Below are 5,362 nucleotides of genomic sequence, written 5' to 3'. Positions count from 1 at the left end.
GGTCACTTTTCACAAACGAGATCGAGTAGGTAGAGCCTCCACGTAAATTTAGCATGCCACATTTCACATCCTTCAAATGAGATAAGACTCGGAGAACCACCTAAAGTACTATCGAAACACAATGATCCTTTATCGGACCAACGACACTCTCATGTGCAAGATATTAGCCACCACTTTACAAGTCGAGGCATAAGATTTTTTCCGCACCTTGCTACCAGAATCCATCTAGAGTTTCGAAGAGCTTTTTTTAGTTTTCACCAAAGAGTATTCATCCTATCGCCCTATCAAGAAGAATAAGTTTTCACCAAAGAGTATTCATCCTATGTGAAGATGTTCAGTCAGTTGCAATGACCCGATAGTTAGTGCAACCTTTCAAAAATGACTCACAGCAGACCACCCGCTATTCAGAGAATTAATCATGAAAAAAGATTTAACTCTAGCAGACTCATTCACTCTGGTAGAGAAGCATGCACTTTAAGAGAGGCTCGTTAAGCAGAAAAGGTACCCGAGCAGCCTCGAAAAGAATCGGCAGTAGCTCAAAAAAATGAAGACGGGAAACAGTACAACAACAAAAGTAGACATGAGGCCAAGCGTAGAGACCGATCCCTGACTAAAGGCCCAACGTCCAAGAACTACTCTAAGTTTTCGATCTCGATCCACCAAATCCTCCGTGACATCAAGAGCGAACCATGGTTCAAGTTGCCAAAGTAATCAAAGGAAGATACTTCCAAGTTGGACCACACTAGGTATTGCACATTCCATCGAGGACCCAGTCACACAACCGACGACTGCTACACTTGGATGAACTACCTAGAAAAGCTGGTGAAAGAAGACAATGTCGACCAAGACAAACTAGCCACCGACTAAGACAATTCAGATCAATGGCATTTTCACCGAGTCTGAGCACTTGAGGGCCACTAAAAAATCCAAGGAGAGGAAGATTAAGCAGGTCATATCGGTCTCACAAGTCCAGGCAGCCAATGTTAACCCTGGACCCATTGTCAGCTTCATCGAGCAAGATGCCGAAGGTATAGACTTCCCACACAATGATGTTCTAGTCGCATTTGTCCAACTGGCCCACGCCATATTCAACAGAATGATGGTGGACAACAGCTGCGTGGTCAACCTAGTTCAACTTTCAGTTAATCAGCATATTGGCTTAGAAAACGCGATCATACACCGAGCGGAGGTACGCACTGGATTCAACGGTCACATCTTGACTGCTATCGGCCAAATAACACTTGACGTGAAAACACCCCTAGTGGTCTTAAAGTAAACGTTCATAATAGTTAGCGACCTGTCTCTTTATAACAGGATTCTAGGTCAGCACTGGGTAGTGAAACTGAGCGTGGTAACCTCTGTCGAGTACCAAGAAAATTTGATTTTGCATCTCGGGAAGAGGAGTTAGAGAGATCAAATCAAACTAGGCCACATCCCGACGATGCATTGTACAAGTTCTAAAAGAGTAAAAAAAAAAGTCTTTTACCCCCGTAAAGGTTACTGAAGTACAAAGGGACAACTAGGCTACCAAATAGCAATTACAGCAAACGAGTTAAGAAGATACCTAGCACATCTTTCTTAACCTAAAGTAGTAATTAAACCACATCAACAACTTGGTGAAGTCGACGAAGCACAACCCCGCCGAATGCACGTCCAAGACAGATCCGAGTGATCTTGGATATGAAGTCCCCCACTACTCTGAAAGGGATTTAAGATCTGACCAAAGGAGTAAGCCACATTCATTATTTTACATGTTTGGTGGTCCTTGAAGTGGCAATAAGCTCTACCTTCGTACGAGAATAGTTAGGGGCCTGACTACCTATATTCCACAGTTCAAAAGCTTTCTTCGATGCGGAAACCAGCTACCAGAAATTCAAAAGTTAACTTTGGCGACAATTATTGCAACTTAGAAACTCAAGCTATACCTTTAGACGCATGCAATCATCTTCATGACACACTATTTCGTTGTGAGAACCCGTATTTTGAAAATATATTTATCTAAAAAATATTATTTATAAGATTATTTTATTTTAGTTTATTTACTACATTTTAAACGCATGATTTCCTTTTCAACCTTATTCCTATTTTTTTTAGTGAGATTGTTCTAGAAGTGCCCAATAAGCCCTAGTTGTTGACTGTTGGGAGCTATAATCTAGGCGTGGCATGAAATGAGTTCATGTGCATCTATAGGATTGATTCAGAGCTACTTGTGAGCATTCTTGCGGCTGTACGTGGCAAATGAAATGTCAAGGTGTTTATCATGCAATTGACACCGCTTGCATGCATAAACTTGGCCTTTACGCTTTCGGATTTGGTGGTAATCTTGCCATTTTCTCAACCAATCATGGACTAGTTTGTAGCCTCCACTTTTCCGATAAATAGGAGAGCAACTCCACATAGTTCTACAATCTGCAATGTAATGAAAAACATGTAGTGTGTAGTTCACGTAGAGAGAGAAAAGAGAGAGTATAGGGTTAGAGTGTTTGAGGTGGGGTGATCAATAGATGGGCTTGTCTTACCGAGGTTCTAGCTATCTATCGAGTGACATGGATAGGTACATGGAGCTTAACTATGTTAGTAGTGACTTGAATAAGTACGTGGAACTTAATTATCTCGGTAGTGACATGGATAAGTACATGGAGCTTAGCTATTCCGCTAGTGACGTGGATCCTTGTTTTAGCTTTGGAATTCAGGTAGGGGAAATAAGGTATATCTTTACGGAAATTGATTTTATTAAATTTGGTGAAGTATTATAAAATTCTTGATCTTTGTGGTTGATTAGTGTGATTGGAAATTAATTGGCTAATTGTTTCATTTAAGTGTTTACTTGTTATTGGTTATGGAATTATTGCTGAAATGTTATTCGTAGACAATATACTGTGATACATGTGAAGGATAAAATGACATTATTTGTGCATCATTCATGTTGATGTTGTTGGAATTTCAGTATTTAAATTGGAAGTATGGAAATGAGAGTAGTTGGAAAGAATTTTTTTTGAAGTTGAATTTATTCATTGTGAAACTAGTTCTAGGTGAGCCTGGTGTGCACCTTAGAATAGGATCGACAGGAACTGTCGATGTGGGTGATTTGGGCTAGAGATCAATGAATTACATAAGATAACTAGCCAAAGGGGTTTATGAACTTGGGATATCATATGGAGGTTAGTTTCTATAATAAAACATTTGAACCACATTTGCAAGGGTAAAATGCATGGTATAGGACGTGCAAGTTCGTGTGTTTTATCATATAACTTAACAGGGGTAGCCGAAAAGGTTGCATTGCATTCATGCATTATTATCAATAGTGATTTGATATTTGGCTATATGATTTCATGACACTTAATTTAATATTGTCAATTTACTGTGATAAGGTTATATCCCTACTGAGCTGTTGAAGCTCATCCTTCTATTGTTATGCAGGTTTACGAGCTAGACATTCAAGAGGGTGGGCATGATGAGATCATATTAGATTGGAGTAGAGAAAGTTTATTCCTCTATTTACTGTAGGCTGCAAAGAATTCTTGATTGGTTTATGAATCATGAATTATTTTTATAAGAGGAATTTATTTTCTAACTCGTTTCAATTTCCTTTTAATTATTTAGTTTTTAACTCATGTTTCGAATTCGGGTTCGAGTTTTTGTTTCTAACCCGGGTTCGACATCCGCCCAATCTAGATGCATGACGATAAAGGTGCAAACATTAGCAGACACAAAGTTTTTTCGGCGAATGCACCAACTCAGCCCAAAAGACGCACTTGGAAGCAAGTTTGTCCTTGTTACCCCAGAAGATTCTACATAGAAACAACATGTACTGGCAATTGAACACCACCTCCTGCTGCACGTCACACAGCCCCAGTCGACCTTTGCTCCATAACTCAGTTATAGAGTGGCCCAATACCGGCAGTTGAGCACCATCGTCTTCTGTTGCATGTAATATGGCCCTAACTCCGTGGCTCCCTATTGCGCCTATCTTGCATCACGGCTCCTGATTGTGAGAATCATACTCCGTGGCTCCTCGCCATGCCGACTCAAGCTCCGTAGCTACTCGCTGCGCTAATTATGTTCGCGATTTCTTAAACTTCAACGCATCTAACGACGGATTAGAATATGAGGCTTTACCAACAGGCCTCTGGATGATAAAAGACTTGGTAGTGAAAAAGCTCACAATTCATTCTAATTCCTAGCTAATCACCAACCAGACTACCGTGGAGTACACAGCAAAGCATCCGAAGATGGCATAATACTTAAAAATGGTACGAAAACAGCTTGAGGGATTCAGACTTACACCCTCACTCAAGCTCCGCGAGCAAACAACGCCCACACAGACACGCTAGCTGGCCTAGGCTCCGCCTTCGACCATCAACTCAAATACTCTATTCCAGTGGAGTATCTGGACAAACCAAGTATAGAGGCAGAGCCAGCAGCCGAGGTGTCACAGGTTAGTACAACTTCAAACTGGCAAGATTCGATTATAGACTACCTGGTCAATGACACACTCCCCCCTGGAAAGATTAAAGTCTATAAAACTCTAAACGAAGGCAGCACATTACTACATGTGGAACCGCATTCTCGTCTGAAGATCCTACACTGGATCACATCTCAGCTGCTTAGCGCCTCCCGATGACCTAAATGTTCCAAACTCAATCCACGAAGGCATTTATGGAAATCACTTAAGAGGTCGATCCTTAGCACAAAAGGCTCTTAACGCAGGCTACTACTGGCCTACTATGGCCGACCACTCTCCTATAAATAACCATATTATCTCACTAAAAGTTAAGTCATTTGCTACCCATAAACTCCTAAATACATTCTCTTCAGAATTCTAACTTTGGCATCGAAGATTCTTCGTCAAAGGCCCCCCATTCATCGTGGGAGCATGAGGCTTTTGGCAATAATCTTAGGTGTTATTATTTTGCAAGTGTATTTTCGTCAAAGAAGAAGACGGCGGAAATTTGCATCCACATTCACTATTTAGAAAAAAAATCGAGTAAATCCTTGTATGACATAAATGATTTTGTATCAAACGGTACATAGCATTGACAAAAATAAAATAAAATAAAATAAAAAATAAAAAGAGGAAGAAATCCTTGTGAAGAGTGTGGGGTGTTTGTAGAAAATGTAAGGTGTATTTTGAGAGTGTGGGGTGTGAGGATATTATAGGAAAGAGTGTGGGGTGTGAGTTATGGGAAAGAATGTGTGGTGTATTAAGATAAATTTTAATTAAAAAAGTAAACGTGAGGTGTATTAAGTATATGGGGTGTTAATATAACAAGCCTTTGGAGTACACCAACAATTAATAACTAAAATCCTAACAAATAAGGAAACAAAAATAGAGCATACAACTAAAATCCTAACAATTTGC

The sequence above is a fragment of a genome, unplaced genomic scaffold, assembly GCF_019419815.1.
Source record: "Pyrus x bretschneideri cultivar Hongxiangsu unplaced genomic scaffold, Pyrus_bretschneideri_v1 Contig11, whole genome shotgun sequence".
NCBI lineage: Eukaryota > Viridiplantae > Streptophyta > Magnoliopsida > Rosales > Rosaceae > Pyrus > Pyrus x bretschneideri.
Note: the sequence above shows the minus strand (reverse complement) of the source record.